Genomic DNA, 19,468 nt, shown 5'->3' on the forward strand with positions numbered 1-19,468 from the left:
AAGGTCGATGCAAATGCTGCTGAGCTAGAATAAACAGCTGGGGAGAACTCAAGACAAACAAACAGTCATTCCCTTGACATTTGAAGAAGCATTAGGGTTGTGCATTACAGCTGCTAGTGGCCACCATGAATCTGAACAAGGCTGCAAGGAAAGGATATCTCCTTAATATTCAAAGACTTGTTTTGTACACACAAACAAGGACTGTACTCTGTTACCAGCTTAACAATGCTCATCTTCATAAATCTCAACAGATCAGCCTATAAAACCTGTTAAATATTACCTTTTTATTAGGCAGTAACTGGACACAACAAACAAAAAGAAGTTTGAGGGTCCCTGAGACCTATAGACCTTTCTAAACAGTTGCTGGGAAATTGCATTTGCATGACTTTGTCATTTTCCATTGAAAACACTTCCTTTATGATAAAGCAGAAGCATAAAACAATGTTGCCTCATAGTTTAAAAAAGCAATTGCTGAGGTAACACGGCACACAGGTATTGAAACACTGCCACACATTGCAGTCAGTTTCTTACTCTCAAGGATACAGAGCACGGAATGAGCGGGAGAAACAACTCCTGTTATTTTTTTCTTTAAAATATTTCACTGACTGAACATTCACATAAAAAAAAACTTTGTATCTAAGCAAATCAGGTTAGAGTACAAGTAAAAAAAAATTTGCAACCTTCCAAATGTCTCTTAACCGCGGTGTTTTAACAACTGTAACAAAATCTTTCAGAAGAATGACAGGTTAATACTTTGCATTTTTGAAAAACATGTTTTTTTGGAAATATGGATATGTGTGCAGTACACATTTCAGACACTGCCTAGGTAATAAGTATTTGTTTCAGAGCGAATACTACTTTATGTCCATGAAATTTAAACATATCCTAAAATTTGTTATTTTAACATGTACATAATAATCAGAACATCTACACAAATTGTAATGGGCTGCATGAAACAAAACAAATACAGACAAGCTGGACGTTTTATGGGACACTCTGACACATCAGAGAAACTGATACTTCTCAGCACTAGTGGTCTAGGTCCACATAAAAGTCCAGACCTTCCTATTGTAGACTTATTTTGCGTTAGCATCACAAAGTAAAGAACATTAAATAAATCTTTTTCAAAACTCTGAGAAAAGTAAGTGATTTGTCACAAAGTCTAAATGAAGGACAACTTGTATTTTCAGACAAATAACTACTAAAGAGATTAGAAATGAGGGAAACCTTCCTAACCTGGTTCTTTCTCTGTCTATGGCTGTCATTCAGATTGAAACTACCAAAAAGATTTTGATTTACCTTTCCCCATAATGGAGAATATATACCTATCTGAGAGGCACTATGGATATTTATTGCTGAGACTGAGGACTGTAACAGGATCTTGAGCCATGAAGTCTCGATTCAAATGCATTAACAGGCGAGAAGCAGAAAATAAAGTAGGAGTGTCCTATACTCTTAATGCTTTGAATTATGATATACATGAATGTAACCCATTACCAAGACAACATGTCTTGTAACTGAACTGTAAGGGGATTCACATTCCACACCAGTTTTTTATATAACACATTTAATAGGCATAACTAGGCTTTACAATAGAATACACAGGCAAACTATGATTTTTAACAATATGAGAAAATCAGAAACATTTTATACACGTATGTTTGCACCTGAGAGTCTGTACAATGAAAGCTTAAGTATTTTGAGCAAAGTGAATCTGCTTGTCTATTTAGATTGAGACTAAGTAAACACAAACCAAACATCTTTAATACCAGCTTTATATCAAGTAAATTATTATTTTACTGGATGGCAACCTCTTTTATTTGTGGTTTACCACACATTCTTTCCTTAGTCTCTTTCATTTGACTTTGATAATCTCGCTTGCATGTGGCTTACATAGATTAACACTACAATAAAAGCTCCTCAGCAATGAGAGTCATGGGTCTTTTTTTAACAATATCCAAGAGGTGGGAAATGCAGTTCTTACCCCAGAGCTCATGTTACCAATTAGACCTGTCACAAAAAACCAAGTCTTCAATCTCCCACATCCGTAGGGATCCAGAGCTCTGCTTATTGTTTTAACATTATTTAAAGTGTGTCATATATTTTTAATCATTTTTTACTCAGATTCATACTAGGGTTTTTCTTCTGGGACTAGAAATGTGGACTTTCAAGAGCAGTAATTTGTGAAATGCGTTTACATGGCAAGGGAATATTGTTCTTCCATCCTAACTTCTTCAATTAATACTGTGAGCCACAATAACATGAAGTACTAAATGAGAAAAAACAAGTTTTAGGGTTTTACTTGCATTCTCATTTGTGATATGTAAGGCACTATTATTATCTTTCATAGCACTGAAAGGTTATGGCTATTATTTTTTGTTGCTTTTTTATTAAGCTCACGATATGGATCACTGGCTAGCTTAGATTCCTAACGGTATTTCCACAAAAGTACTAAAATCCTGTCAGTGGGTAACCTCATTCTTCTAGCCTGCCCCTACTCCTGGCACTTTCTCTCCACACTGCCCAGGAAAGGCCACTGGTGGCAGACGGACTGCTTTGTCCAGGAGTTTTCCAAATCATCTTGATCGGAGCTCAATATTGGGGTCAAATTAAGACAGTGATCTCCCTGCTGATGAAATTGCAACATGAATATCAAAGAGTGTAGAAAGAAATGTTTTCCTAAAAAATATTTCAAACCTAATAGACCAGCTTTTCCACTATATGTAAATGTGATGTTCAAGAGAAAAGTGGAGATAAAACCTGTGTTGGTCTGAATATGGCAATTTCCTGATGTGGGATAATGCTGTTTTTCTATAGTGTCAATGGTTAGATTCTGCATATCACATGTTTATGTCTTCTAGACAGCCGATAAATATGGCTTTTAAAATATGAATTCTTCCCTTCTCAGGTATAAAATGTGCCTTGTTTTGGTAACTGTTATGTCCAGCTTCATATCTACAAAACACTATGTTATAGTTTATTTCTAGACGCTAGCAAGAAATGGTGGTATCTACTTCAAATATAGTATTTATGACCTATGAAGAAGACTTCATTTTTTAGCATGTTTGCCTGAAAGTAAAAGTGTAACAGCAGTATACATGTACAATTCAGTAAAAACAGAGTATTTAATCTTCAATGTTTGTCTTATACTTAGATGTTAGATGACACTATTCATATTTAAAATGGAGCTAATTAACACACCTGTGAAATATTCTTAATGGTGTGCCACTTAGACATGAATGGAATAGACCTAGCCAGCCATCTCCGAAAAGTGGATTCTTTCAACTGAAATTCCACAATAGCATTATAGTAACATTAACAGTCTGACAGCGCTGACACTATGTTAATATGAAAGAAAATTTGGCATACTCGTAAAATGCAAAATTCTACATTTCTTAGAAGAGATAGGATATTCTGACATTATTTCCATATTTATTCAAAACAGCACAGCAGTGAAATATTTGTTTCAAAATGATAATTATTAAACCTATTTTTACCTCACCAAAGTAGGATGATAGATTTAATTAAAAAAATAAAACAGTTTAAAACTAGTCTAATGGATTAGCTCCATATCACAGTATAGCCTGCTGGTTAACAATGGACCAGGTTACTCCAGACTGTGGAAGAGCCAGAAAAAATACAGTACAAACAGCAAGATGTAAAAGTGTGAAATGCTGACCCAAGCATTATCAAAACCTCTCAAAAAAAGTATGAGGGCTCACCCATTTTGACTATACTTGATGTGTGTCTGCTCTTACTTTCCTGAAAACATTTACCTTAAGCATCATTAGCACACCTAATGTTCAAAAATACAAATCCTTTTCGATTACATCAAATCTCTATTTCTAAATATGGTGCATGGTTGGTCACTTTGTTTTTTTCTTCTTCAGACCACTCAGAAAAAAATAGTGACATGACAAAAGTGTGGGCAGTTCTGGTTTCCTACGATGCCTGGGCACAGCAGATACTAGTGATTTAACTTTATGAGTTAAAACCTAATAGACAAAAATACAAATTAAATTGATCAAATGGTCAAACAAACTTAAACTATGTCCCTACTAGCAGTTGAAATCAAGGTATATGTGACGTCACACAAAAACAAGCTGAGGGAACTCATTAGACAACTTTTTAGCATGAGATTTGTCAAGAAACAATATGCTTATAAACCTGCTTAATCTAGCATTTAGACCAATTCAACACTTTCCAAGAGTATACAAAAAAAATGGTCATGAAATATATTTAGATTTTATTTAGAAATGTATTTCCTATAAACTGTACATCAGTTTTATTATGCTAAGCTGGCACAGATGAAAGATTCCTGAAAACAAAAAGTATTGAATAGAAATGCAATTTTGTACACTATGGTAAGCAAGTACTGTATCAAAGGCTATAGTACATCCTGTATATTGTGTTTGGTATAGTATTATACAGTTCCTCAAAACATTGTTGGTCAGACATTGTACCAGTAGGCTCAGTGTACTTTTGCCATAAAATCAGAAATGCTGTACACCAGAGATGCATGCTATTATTTTAAAAGCCTAGGGTCTCTAGGAAAGGACGCAGGGGTTAAAAAGGAGGAGTATGTACCTTCCATTATGCAGTTAAATTGAAGGTAAAGGGCACAGGGCTAAATACTGAAAGACCTTGTATGAATCTCACAGCTTTAATGGAATCAGGTTTTAACAACTCTTTTTCGTTAAATACAGCCGATGTCAGGAGGATGCGTCCCACTCATAAAGCAGCACAATGACAATGTACAGTGGCACTAATACAAGGACATAGTTCATCATGACATTTTCAGCAATTCCCAACTGATTAGGGTCATTATGTTGGAGGTCTGATTTATGTTGTCATTTCCTCTCACCGATCCTGCATCAATGAATCTTAATGAATTGGTAAATAAGGGTGAAGATTACACTCTATGACACCGAAACATTCCTCATTCTCAATGCCAGAGATTTATGTAGCCAATTAGAGACTAACAGAGAAAATTGGCTGGCAGAAAAATAATATTCTTTATGGCACAAAATGGAAAAGCATTCCTGCTGAAGGGCAATTGTATTGTCGGTGTTAAGTCCATAAAATAACCCTCTTCTTTGAAACACAAAGGATTCAAACAATGTTTGAGCTGAACGCGTAAATACAAAAGTTTATAAAAACAGTACTGCGCAATTACAAAGATTACAAAGGTCTCTATTTTGAATGAAACTAAGATTTTTGATTATACTGAATAATACTGTGTTTTATCATTACATATTGCCTCTGAAACTTTTTGTTTATTCACAAAATATCAAATTATTGATAACTAGCAAACCTGGAAACACTGCAAGCCAAAAAATATGAAAGTGGTAGAATTTTATAAATATCATTTTCTGTGTAATTGTTAACCGTCTCAATCAGGTGATTTAAAATAAACTAGCTTAAATACTGCTGCTTCTGTTACATCCACTAAGTTACGTTTTGTTATACATGTGAATTTTATAAACAAACATCAAGACTTCATAGATTTTCTGTTGCCCCTGTGTTTTGGGGAATGCCCGCTGTCGGTAACCCACTTCAAAATTTGGGATTTTACAAAGAAATCAATTAATATCATGGTTGCAGGAACTTGTTTCACATCTCCAAAGTTATTTCCATGCAGAGGAAAATTCTATGGCCAACACGTGCTTGTGCTGCCACCTTATCTGGTTTCTCCTTCGCTTTTAAGAATAAAATGTGTGTTGCCTGAAAGAGTGAAAAACACCTCTTCCTATTAATCCAAACTTCTTAAAGAAACACTTAGTAAGATAATGAGGTTCTTTATGCATTACATATTGTGCCTAGATTTAGTGTGGGGAGGGAGCTCTCCACATCAAACAGCCGTCACTGCTATTAGAGAGAGCTCACAGGAGAAGAGGCTGAAAAGGCGCCGTGTGAAAAGAAGTGGAAAATTAAAGCTGAAGCAGTTGAGGAAAGGGCTTAATTTACTGGCATGTACAGTATGCAAATGAGATTACTCTCAGCTTAACTGCATCATTTATGTCCATAATAACAGCATCATCATTACAGGGCTCAAATTAAATTACACCATAATTAGCATATCAAAGTGATTGGTTAAAGTTTAAAACAAATACCCAATTTTGTTAATGAACAGCTGTAATCATCGTGTACACTCCAATGAAAACATCCAAAACAAATATATGTTTTAGAGAAAGAGAAGGGGGATTCTTCAAGACAGGTTTATCTGTTGGAGGACTTACCTGGCAGGCTACAGATTCAGGTTAATTTCACAAAACTAAAGTGATCAAAGATGCAATTTGTAGTCTTGCCACTTTGTGAATCATCATCAATAAAATACAATTGCTTCATGCTTGCTAAAAAAACTAGCACTGATTTGTTTTGCGTAATGTTTCAAAAACACATCAACAGTTACAGTGCATTAGTCAAATTGGCTGTTTAACTGTTTCCTTCCTCTTTGTTATTAAAAAATCAGTTCTGAAGAAATACAGCTATTGTACAACTACCGTTTTCATCATCCAGGACATAATATTTCTGTTGTCCATTATTGCAGGTCTTAAGACACAAAGCTGAATTGTGTTATTTACGCATTGTCAAAAGAGTGCTATCTGTAGCTTTTAGACATTTTGGTGTCCAGGTATTATTGATTAAATTGCAACACTGCATCTCAGTAAGTGAATTCTGCTGTTTTAAGTTTTTAACACAAGTCAATCATTTTTCTTACTTCTTTATTTTTGCAAACTGGTGGTAATGTACATTATCAGAAACAGACTGTTCAAAATTTAAAGAAGTAGCTTTTCATTTTATTCATTGAGGAATCCATTAAAGCCCTTATTCCTAAGAAGTATGTAAATTATGTGCCTTTCAAGGTAGAGCTAGGGCAAATCCACTCCATCAACTAATGATGGACCTCATTACATGCAGAGAGTATTCATAATGAGGAAACAGCTACCCACCATTCCGTGTTCTAACGTAAATCCCTATGAAATGTTAATATCTTACTTCTAATTAAAGGCTACTAAGTCCAAATGCACCTTCATGGGCAATAGCTAGCAACATAAATTTTATTTTTAACAGTACACTACACCCAAAGATGAGTGGCCATGTAACATTCCATTAATTTATATTTAATACTAGATTTTTTTTTGTTCATGCTTTTAGTTTCACACATTCCAAGCTGGTATATTCTATCTAAAAACAGTTTTCAGCGAACTGTGCACTGTGTCATTCAGCAGTGCATATATAAAGGGTGACCGATAAGGAATAAACAATAAAATATTATCATGTTCTACACTGAAACAGTAATGATGTTTATGTTTACCAGTAAATGTACTGTAATTCTTTGAAAATGACCTTGACATTAGCAAGCAAACAACACCCTAACAAAGTTCATTTACAGCAGATGCGTTTTCCTTCATGAGTTCTAAGGAAACAAAGGGAACAGCACTTCACAGAAGGATATTATGTTGATGTTCTGAAATCTGTATAAAAATGTTTTAATTAGGCATTGAAGAGGCTATATTCTTCTGCTTAATCCTCATTATAGAGCGTTTTCAAAATGATGTTCTTATAGGCATTATTAAACATAAGGAAAGACTAATGCTTTAATAAAAAGATATATGGCCAATCCTGTAAGTGTTCTCCTCCTGCTTTTACTAGTTATTTTTTTCTTTGAAACACTTTCAATTTTATTAATTTGAAGTATATCACAGAAGCTTTTAGGAAAGCAAATCTGAGAATAAAACCAATTAAAGTCACTGAAAAAAAACAAAAATGCAATTCCTCTATTAGATTTTGTGGATACAACTAAATATATTTATATAACAGAAGGTTCTCTTCATGGCATCAGCGTTAAAGACCCTTTGATGCCTGAAAACTTATTACTAATTATGCACTATTATTAATCTAAACAGGTCTAATGCACTGTGAGTTAAAAATCATTGCCAGTGGACATGGCATGATAATTTAATGATCGTTCTAATTCACATACGTCTTTCAGGACATCTATTTATTTATTATAAACACCATCATGAATAACAGGCTTTATTCTGACTGTAGGTAAAGATAAAGCATGCCTTCACACTTCATTATACAATAATTTGACAGATTCCATACACAAAACTTAGAGGAAGTGAAACTTGCAATACACAAGTTAACCACAAAATAGCATTAGCAAAGCTTAATGTCTTTGATTCTAGATTTTGTCAAGATACAGGATACTCTGAATTTTGATAATTTTTCTGTCATGGGACAAACATATACTGTATACAGTATTCAGAATCCCATTCACTAAAAGTCACACCAAGAGTTAAGTGCTGCACATGTGTATTTTAATTGATATATAGTGCCGATAAAAAGTGGTGAACCCCAAATATAAATATGAGAACTTCATAAAGTTACCATGATAAGATAAGATAAGACCACTTTATTGGCCACATACAATTTCTTGTATTTCGAATTTGTCTTTTCGCATACCCCAACTCGCTCTCCATGAGACACACAGACACAGAGAGAAGCTTAGGGTAAGCCATTCATATGGTGACCTGGAGCAGCTGGGGTTAAGGGCCTTGCTCAGGGGCCCAACAGAGTAGGATTCCTCTGTACGGCCACGAGATACGAAACAGCAACCTTCCAGCCAGAGGCGCAGACCTTTAGCCACAGTGCCACCGCTCTGCCCTGATAGCTTTCTTGAAGGTTTATAGTACTCAATTTCATTTCTCTTGCAACTTAATGATGTATGAATTAAAAAAGGGTGAGTAATTTAGATACAGGGAATGTGAAAAAGTAAGTGAACCCCTTGAATTAACACCTATCTTGGGGGCTGGGTTTGGAAGGCGCCACTCTATATAAAGATCAGAAACATTGTGAATGGCCTTCATCTTACAGGTGTATAAAAACAAGTCAGGTCACAATCTAAGACAATATGTGAAGACCTCAGAAAATGAGTAATTGATGCTCCTCTGTCTAGTTAGGCTTATAAAGCATTTCCAAGTTTACAAATTGAAAAAAGTCACAGACCACAGTCACTCTTCCTGGAAGCAGGCGTACTACCAAAATCTCCCCAAGAATAAACTTGAAAATCATCAAGTAAGTTACAAAGAACCAGAGACTAACATCCAAGGTACTGCAGGCCACTCTTGTATTGCCTAATGTGACTTTTCATGACTCAAAAACAATTGTGCACATGGGGAGATAGCAAGGAGAAAACCACTGCTCCCCAGAAAGCACATTGCTACCCATCTGAAGTTTGCCGAAGCGCATTTAGATGATCCATAAGGCTTCTGCAACAATGTCCAATGAATGGACAAGTCATAGGTAGAACTCTTTGATCTCAATGAGAAATACTATGTTCGGCGAAAATCAAACAATGCTTTTGAACAGGACAACATAATCCTAACCCTCAAGCATGCTGGTGGGAGTATGATGGTTTGGGGCTGCTTTGCTGCCTCAGGACTTGGATGGCTTGCCTGAGGAGGATGTCAGGCCATTTGTCTGTGACCTGAAGCTGAACAGAATGTAGATCTTGCAGCAAGACAATCCTAACCATACAGCAGAAGATCTAAACTATAATGGCTACAGAAACCAAATTCTGCATTTTACAATGGCCTAGTCAGGGTCCAAACGTAAAGCCCATTGAAATGTTGTGGTAGGACATGAAGCGAGCTATCCATGCAAGGCAGCTCTTAAATAGCACAGGGCTGGAGGAATTATGTAAGGAGGAATGTACCAAAATTCCTCAAAACCAATGTGAGAGACTGAACAATGGTTACAGGAAACGGTTTGTAGCTGCCATTGCTGCTCAAGGGGGGAGCCACCAGTTACTGAATCTAAAGCTTCACATATTTTGTCACAAGTAGATATTAAATGTTGCATCGTTTGAAGATAAATAAATGTTGAAAGAGTATCATGTTTTGTGTCATTTGTTTCATCAGTGTAATTTTATTATTCAAACTCCGGTTAAGATCTAATAACATTTCATATTTTAAATATGTGGAATATGTGAAAATCCTAAGGGGCTCACAAACGCCCTCTCGCCAGATTGAAAAAAAAGTATGGTCTTTTTTCTGCGCTTAATATAAAGTATTTAAAATGAGCTTCTACTCAAACTCTAGGAAGGAATGAATGGAAAATAGTTTGAATGCCATTACAAAGGCAAGCGTTCCTTGCAACATTTCATCTGAAGAGTTTTCTGTGATGTAACAGCTTTCTGTTCTAGACAGCAGGAGAGAAAAACATACAGACAAGAGCACATTTGCAGCATCTTATTATGTGCTTTCACCTCTAATATTTCCCATATCCCACCATCCTTTTTTTTTCCCACGGATCCAGATAATGTCAGACAAACATCAGAAACGTGAGGATTTTAGAACTGAGGTGACACAGGGGAAGAATCCAATACAAAAATACAGAATCTTTGAAAAAGGAATGTTTATGAGAAGTTGTTTAGTGGAACCAGTTAAAAGTTCTTTTCGAAATCTACAAAAGGTTTAGTATTGCAAAAGCCACATTCACATCTGGCTAACAAAAATGAAGCAGAATGGATATAGTTAGTATACTTATCTTTGAGGCTGCAGAGGTCGATCTTCTTAATTCAATTAAAAAATACAGGAATTCTTAGGGTAAATCTGTGTTCCCTCAAAATTTGCCACAACCATTAAGAAAAGTAACAGTCATGCTGCCCAAGAACCATGGCATCTACACAGGATCTTACACCGAAACAGCTGAATACAGGCCTCACAAATGAATACAGGATGCAACAGAAAGAACTCTTATTTTATGTGATGAATAAATAAACAAGGCTAATGGAGATTAAGCACCATCCTTCACACAAACAGAAGGTGAGTACCCAAGCAAGCCAGGGGGAGAATGTGTGAATTTCAGATGCTGACAAAGATCCAAGGAACTCTCAAGGTTTTGATTTTAACACTTTCTGAGTCACCCTCTGCAGAGCTGTGACATTTGTTTCTTATTGTCTAAGTGGCAGCTGGAAGCTGATCCTTTTGAGGGCCTCCCAACCTCTGGCTTAGCTGCTTTAACACAGAGGTAACCATATTAGGATGTGGATGGTAAAGTAAACAATAACATAGTTGCAATGAAATGGAAATTTTTCAGCTAATGGTGTTTGTCATTCCTGTTTTCCATCTTCTCGAATATTTTCTTTTCTAACCCTAGGAGACTAAAACAACCTTTTAGCCCTGATTTACTGAAAGTGGTGCACTGCGTAATAAGGACAAAAAAACACCTGGCAATCAATTTTACAAATCATCTCTGATTCCGACTGTAAGAAAATATGAATTGAGCAGCAAAAGTGATTTCACCTATAACTTGCCAAATATGCATTTAACATTCTACACACATTTAAGTTTTAGTTTGATAACCCAGTCTGCTGAAGAGGAAAAAAGAAAGGCATCCAAACATGTGAAAAGGTATGATTTAAGTAGTTCGCTAACATGGAGTTATAAAAAATTCAAAGGGATATTATGTGATATGTCTAGGGTTCTTCCTAATTTAAACAGCATGTAACAGAAATCTGAATGAAATGCTACTCTTTCTTTACCCAGCAGTGGGCTAGCTGTTTTGGTGTTGTGATCACTCTATTTCCAGAGAGACTTAGAAGGAAGTATAATTAATTATACTTTCACTCCTGAATCCAGGAGGACATGCTTCATATCTCCACTGCTGTGCTCGTGTAAAGCTGAATGCACCAAACAGGCAAATCTAAATCAATAAATCACAAACAAGTAGCAGTTCACAAGTTCAAAGGCATGATGTCCAGCTTTCCGCATCTGAACACTTCAGTAATAATAACCCAATTGTATACTTGTATACTTGTATACTTTAGCCCTCTTCATTTCAACATCACAGTGGTTTAATATTCATGTTCTGGCATAATGATCCTGTCACAGAAAACTATGAGCTATTTGTTTACTTGGTGCATCAGCTATTTCATTAGGCAGACACGTGTTTTTCTGTGAACTAACAAGTAACACTTCCTGGACTGTGTGAAAAAATATCATCCCTATACATTTTATTCTGCTTATTGCACAGTGTACAAACCCTATCAGCACTTTATCCTTCCCAGTCAAAGCGATTTTGCTCGGGAAGCAGCACAATACAAGAGGGACTGACTCAATCTATGTAAATGAACATGAATATCTTGCAAATTTGGCAAAGCTTCTTACTTGAATTAAATATATATATATATCCAGATGTGTATTCAATGGCTCAGAAAAAAATAAAAAAAGTCTGATGAGTCTAGAACTTCAATCTTCTAGGACCACGAATTTAGTAGTCACTAGCTTTTACAGATTTTCTTGCGCATTGTTCAATTCAAGATGCCTTTCCATAGTATAAGATAACAACCAAAGCTGCCACTCACCCAAATAGCAAAGTTGGCTTTCCTTTGCTTTAAGGTGAACTTCAGTTAACCTTATTTAAATTCTTCTGTGCTTTCTATACCACCAAGCTAAAATACATTTATTCTTTTATTGCATCAGGTTCTTCCTGATGACTGTGATAAATTATGGTAATTTTGTTATTTTTCTTGCACACTAACCATAGGTTCCCTTCTCACTCATTCAGATGCATGCAGTCTGTGCTGACATCTCAACACCACATTCTCTAACTAGCTCCTTCACAATATCCGAAGCTTTGAATACATTTGGAGCACAGCTGCCATAAAACACCTTTTCTTCACATTCAACCCATAAGATCGGGTGCAAAATAACTAATAACTGCTGTACCACCTTCATCAGTCACAAGCTAATGTGGCTAAGTTATTTTATGCTTCTTAACATGTTTCTTTTCATACTTAGACAAGGTGTCTAAAGTGAACTTATTCCTGCTGTGCGGGTTAGTCCTGGGTCTGAGCCGATGGTTACAAACTGTTAACTGTGTTCATCAAACAGCCCCTTGGGCAACAGCAAAGTATGAGCAGTAAGGTTGGCAGACACCCTTATCAAAAGATAACTGCAATGCAGAAAATTTACATTAAATCTGAGGAACAATGGTACAGGCACAATGAGGTAAAACAGATTAATAAAATTACAAAAGGTCAGCACAAAGTGGAAGATAAATGCAAGTGCTTATGAACTAAAACAGTATACAGTGTGGAAATAAATCAGAAAACATCCTTTACCCTATTGGTATGTATACCATATTTACAGTGAATAAATATAATAAGCAAGCGACATGGCCAGTCTACAAATTAAAACTGTGTAAAACAGTGTAAGACTAAGTGGAGGATGCAGTTGAGAGCTGAGAGGTCACAGGCGCTGTCTAAATGGATTAATCTTGAGCAAGTGGTCAGGGATTGCTGATCTGATTTCTGGAGATGATCAATGGGAGTGTGAGAATGGAAAGGGGGTAGAGAAGATCTGGTGGAAACTAGAAAAGGTAGAAGACAAGAGACCAGATTGAAGATGTACAAGAGCAGAGCAGATGAGACAGTGATAGGTGAGAACCTAGGCTTCTGATTCAGATGTATGAAACAATACAGGGGTACTTGAGTAACGGGGCAGCAAATGGGTGGATAGTGTTGGCAGAGAGGAAGCTGCAATAGCACAATAGAGAAGACGTGTGTTAGGAGTAAGACTGCAAGAGGTTAAGACTGGCATCAAGATTGTTGGCATAGGGGGAGTGGAACAGGGTGGTGGAGGAGTCAGAAGGAACAAAGATGGGAGAGGACCATAGACAATGAAGAAGGGGAAAGGGAAAAAGGAGGCCAGACCTCAAGAGGATAAGCTTAAAAAGGTGGGAGTGCATCCAGAAAGAGATGGCTAAGTGACAGGCAGAGATGTGGGAAGAGACACAAATTATAATAATCCCTGAAAAAGAGGTAAGAGATCCCAGGGAGCAAGCGGAGAGAGAGAGAACTGTAGGGGACCCAGGACAGAACCTAGGGGAATAAACCAGTGGAAAGAGAAAGGAACAGGGAGTGAGCCTTACCAAGGACCTGGTATGTGTGATCTGTGAGGTAGGAGAAAAACCTGCTGCTTGTGAGCAGCTCCTGACATTCCTTTTGTTAGCAAGTATTGACATGAAAATTGAAAGATCCATAAATGTCGTAGAAACTTTATGGTAGAGAAAGCAAAGCGCATTAAGACAGAAGAGATGGTGACAGCACTTGAGAGAAGATAATCTGAAACCAAAAGGAGGGTAGTTTATGCCGGGTGTGCCAGACAAAAACCAAACCGGAGAGGGTCAAGGTGTGGGTGCTGGAAGAGGAAAGCGGAGAACTGAAGGAGCATTGAAAGGCAAAAAGAAGAAGAAAGGTTGATTGTTCTACAGGACTGAGGGATCAAAGCTGGATCTTCTTAAGAGAGGTGTATTGCATGTTTAACAAAGGGAGTCTTGAAAGCAATTGTTAAGTATATGGTCATGAAGCAAGTAGGAAATGTCACAGAGTTACAGAGGGGAAAAGCAGGAGGAGTTGGGGAGTAACTCTTAGGCAGGAGGCTGATGGGATGGGTGGTGGTGGTTGATAGGGGAGAAGTGTTATAAAATCTAGTACATGTCAAACACTGGAGGATAAAAAGGAGGTAAACTTAATAAATGAGATAAAGGAGTTAGTGAGGTTGGTAAGAAAGGAGAAGGTGAAGAATAGCTTAGAAAATTATTGGAAGTACTAAAAAAATAAAAACATCTAATTATATATGAAAACAAAAATAAATAAATAAAACTGAAACCTATATTAACGCAAAGACTTTCTAAAAAATATCTAATAAAAAACAATGAACACTGACAATCAACTGAGCAGTGCTTTAATATTATTACGAAAGGGGCCCCATCCTGAGAGTACGATCAAGAGCAAAGATGTTTTTTAAACTGCAGTTATAAAGAGGATGCCAATTTTATACAGCTAGAAGAGCCTTGAGGCTATTATGCCTGTCACTATATTTAACTACTGTATTGAAGCTCCTAAACTATATTCTGGTAGTTACAGCTCATGAAAAACACAGTGACAAAACTGCTAGTGGCAGAAACATTTAACTTTCTTGTTAGCAATCTCCCCCATGTGGCACTTTAGCAACAGCAAGTTGTTTATTATGTTCTGTGCTAGGCAAAACCGATTAAACGGAACTCTTAAGAATCAAAGTGTTATAAATGCATGGAAACACAGCGAGCTGTAAATTCCATGGAATTAAAAGCTTACCAACCCTAATACTAATACATGGCAATTTCTAGCTTAATGCTGATATAAAGAAATGGCTTTTTTATGTAAGCAATAAATGCACAGGGCACAGTGTCTACTAATATATTTTTCGAAAGAGAAACATCTGCATATGACCTCTCTTTGGCCTTGGCTTATGAATTTTAGGCTTTCTTCACAAATCAAAAGATTAATTTTTCTTTTGCTTGTTTTTCCTGTTCTGGGGAAAATGAAGCATTTCACGTGCAACCTAATTCAAACACATTTTTAAAGAAATATAAGTAATCTAACATTAGCCTGACCCCTTACGTTGTTCCAAATGTATTTTATTAGTATAATAACCCCATATTTTTCAACACAATATGAAAGCAACCTTGTAGGTAGGAAACCTTAGGTAATCACCCAGAAAAAAAGAAGAGAAACCAAGCATGTAACACACAGCCCAAATGAAAATAGAATCATTTCATTTTTAAACTACAAAAAAGCTAGAACATTTTTTTCACATATAAAGGTCCTTTGGTGTTAAACTTAAGAACTTTTCCCATCCCTTATTGCAGGGCTATAAGCATTGCTTCCACGGTCTCTTCAGTAGCCAGTTTTATGCAGAATTAGGAGCATAGCACAAAACAAACAGTTCACTTTCTAAAAAACATCCATATTATTACGGAAGAAGCAAAAAAGTCAAAATTACATTGGCATCTTGTTTGCTTTTTATCTAATCACCATAAGGCAAATGGATAAACCATTTCTGTTAGTTTCAAATCCCCCTTCACATAGCAGCAATTGAAAGGAGGACAGCATACAAACCAGACAGCTGTGCACTGCTGCAAAATCATACGAAAGGGATGATTCAATGGCATGAGAGGTGTTTAGATTATAAAAGAATGCAGTCTAAAAAAGAGACAAGTGCACACAGATCCAGAGATGCAAGGGCCCCTGAGTGGTTCATCTGATAACATTCTCAAAATGGAGCACAGGTGGAATCGTACAGCCAGAAGGACCCCGCTCTAAAGACTTGATGGCCTTAACAGGAAGTCATCCAATTGACGCTCAGGTGACTTTTATCTTCTTATGTGATAGACCCATCCAAAGACTGAGATCAAGAGCAAAAGTATTTTTAAATAGCTGCTGGATGTGTGACTTGTGGTGCATCATGGACAACTGTTCCAGACTGGGCTCTTGCATGACTGAGAGTCTGTCTTCCAGTTGGCATAAAAGCACTGCTGCAGATGATCCACTGTGGCAATACAAGTGAAACTAAATACCTGAGCAGTCATCACTCCTAAGATGGATAGGGGATACCAAGGAAAGACAGACTGAATAAAAACTGGCAGCTGCAAACTGGGAGGCAAATCAGATCCAGCAGGAAATCAGTGGAAAATATAGCACTTGTGCTAAATTACAGTGCAATAGTAAATAAAGGTTTCAGGGTGTCCCCAAAAAACAATTGAACAAATTAGCCAACACATATAAAAAGACAAATTATTCTAAGAAGAAAGAGACATTCTCTTAGGTTCTTCATAACCTTCCTTGAAAATATAAACTTACACATAAAACCCAAACTGCCTACTACACAAAACCAACAGGTGCTCCATTAGGAGAATTACAATATCCACAGTAAATATCCACTGTTTTTTTTCTTTTCATCTTCATAGTGCAAATCAAATATTTTCAATAGAAAAGAATGTACTGTAATATTCATGTTTTTGCTGGCTGGCAGCAGCCCAATTTAATTGTAATAAACAACTGTGGATTGATGTAATTCTTAATTCCAACACAAAGCAAAAAGTAAGAGGACACAAAAGGAAATGTCTCACTGACTTTCTACATGTGTAAAACCTGTTTTCTCATTAAACTAAAGCATATTTCAAAACAGCATTAAATATTGAAGCATGTTAATCCTTTAATCTGCCACAGGGATTTCAGCATTAGAGATGCAATCAAAATCACATTGAAAAGTTGTGTCAATAATTAGGTTGATTTCAGCATATTAACATTAATTACACTTTAATTTGAAGGATTTGAAACTGATCTTACATCTGGAAGGACCAGATGTGAGCCTAAATATGATCTATCTTACGATATTGTGTTACAAACACACTTCAGTCAACCTTCCTCTCCTTTAGTTTTTAAGCATATGTCTCATGGTCCAAAATAAGACCCACAAATCACTGTACAAAATAATAAATAAAATACCATTTAAGAAAGAAACAATCACTAAGCATTGTTTAAAACAAATCAGAAAATTATATTTTAAGTAGGGCTAACACAATTTGATCTATCGGACGTTTTGAGGGGGTTATTCAAGCTCCTTGTTTATAGGAGATGTGCAAGAGGGTTTTAGATCTAAGGCCTTACCAGTGGACACTGCAGTATTTGTAGTTCATTCACACCCAGGCAGAAGTGTATATATTTCTATCAGATAAATAAAGGAGGCCGGTATGATTTCTGCAAGATTGGTTGGCCATTAACAAAAGAAAAATGTGCATGTAATTATTTACAATAGTAGAAAACACTTTTCACTTTGTTAAAGAGATTACGTTAGTTATCTCTTAGTTAAGAGATTACATGAATTACAAAAAAATTACAGCATGTAATGGAAATGAAACTAGACAGGATACGTACTTCCTCTACAGATCGCCTGCAATACAAGAGCTTATTTAAAAGCTTTAGCCTTCACAAATTAATGGGTTATGATTTATTGTACTTTTTCTGAACCTAACAATAGACAGTTTCCAATTTAAAGTGATCTCCATGCCCTTTCAACCTGTTCGAACGTACTTATTTGTGCATTGTTTTAGATTGTTCATTTCTTGAAAACCTGAATGAGAATTACTAGGTTTAGTTAAACTGAACTTTAATAATAGCTGAAGACCTTTCTAAAATGGGAAGAGACTAGGAAACCAATAAACCTAGAACTAAAGATTTTTTTTCCAAACACAGGTCAGGTATCAGAAGCAGAGGAGTGCTTGAAGAGTTTTCACTGTTCTCTAGTTATGTGCGTTTAACAGCAGGATAATAAGAATGGTTTGGCGGACCTGTCACCCCTAATTTCTAATGAAGTAGACAGAACACAAGAGATTTAGCAGCTTTGAAAATGAGTATTTCAAATGTGTACATAAAACCTGTCTAGTAAGACGGAGTCCTAATCTATTGGTGTAAACCAACAGTTTAAGATATAAAAATTACATATGGTTCAGTGTTCAGTAAGGTGGCAGAGACAGCACCATTAATATGAATTCAAATGAAAAGAATACGCATTCAAAGCTTCCACTGTTACATCACTGTTGCTATGGTGTCCAACTATTTTTTTTGACAAAAGGTGATTACGAACACATGAGTATTCAGAGAATGGAGCTGCGTGCATGAGGGCTGGCCCATAACTAAACTATCATTTTAAATAAGTGTTTGAACATGCATTGCATTTTTAAAGCAATTATAACACCCCCTAAATCCCCCCCCCCCCCCCCCGCTGCCAAAAAAGCATCATCTTACATGGCTAATAGGAAATACAGAATGTAAAATAATTTACCCACTTTTAAACAGTTTTCATGCACTTTACGTGTCATTATTTTCAAGTGAAGTCTTGTCTTAAAGGTGACATCAAATATTTTCTGGGCCGCAGTATGAAACAGAATGCCATTTTTGTTGTCCACTATATTGTTAAAATGTACTGATCCAATGTGTTTTCCAAAATATTTCTAACCTTCTGTCTGTTTCCTGACATTTCATTGGCAAAACAGAAGTTTTCCTATGCCTAATGTGTACAAGGCCTCTGAGCAGTCACACTTTCTGAGAAGTACTGCTTAGCTAGCACCCATTGGTGCTCCACAGGCAATAAAGTACTTATTATGAATAAGCAGCAATTCCTAAAATCAGAATCTGAGACCTGTACTAAACCATCAATATTTCCAAACCACTGTGAAACTCTCAATTTCTTTGCTGGAAGTTAGATATTACAGTGTAATCATGAATAATGTTAGCATTTAATCAAGATGGTCAAATTTAGTATTGGTGTTTTCTGTAAGTTTCTGCTTTCAATGAAAGTGAACATTTTAAGTAACTTAAGTGTATTTTGTTAACATTTTGATTCCATTATTTGTGGGAAAAGAAACATGATCCATATATACAAATAACTGTTAAATTAAGTTTGTTCTTTCCATTGTTTAAAAACATATGTGCTGAAACTAAAATGATGACTGATAATGTTTGACGTAAAAATTACTTACTCGCCCAGGGGAAGAATGAAAAAGTAAACAACAATAAACTTGTTTGTACAGCATCTACAGACAACATTACAGCACCAGTCAGTTATTAGAC

The 19,468-nt window shown here is 36.1% G+C and overlaps 1 protein-coding gene across 10 annotated transcripts in view; it reads right to left on the bottom strand.

The window, feature by feature from the left end:
- The window catches only part of foxp1b (forkhead box P1b), a 194,046-nt gene that overhangs the window by 101,115 nt on the left and 73,463 nt on the right, over window positions 1-19,468 (bottom strand). The window lies entirely within an intron of this gene.

Source organism: Lepisosteus platostomus, chromosome 6 (assembly GCF_059453375.1).
Source record: "Lepisosteus platostomus isolate fLepPlt1 chromosome 6, fLepPlt1.hap1, whole genome shotgun sequence".
Lineage (NCBI taxonomy): Eukaryota > Metazoa > Chordata > Actinopteri > Semionotiformes > Lepisosteidae > Lepisosteus > Lepisosteus platostomus.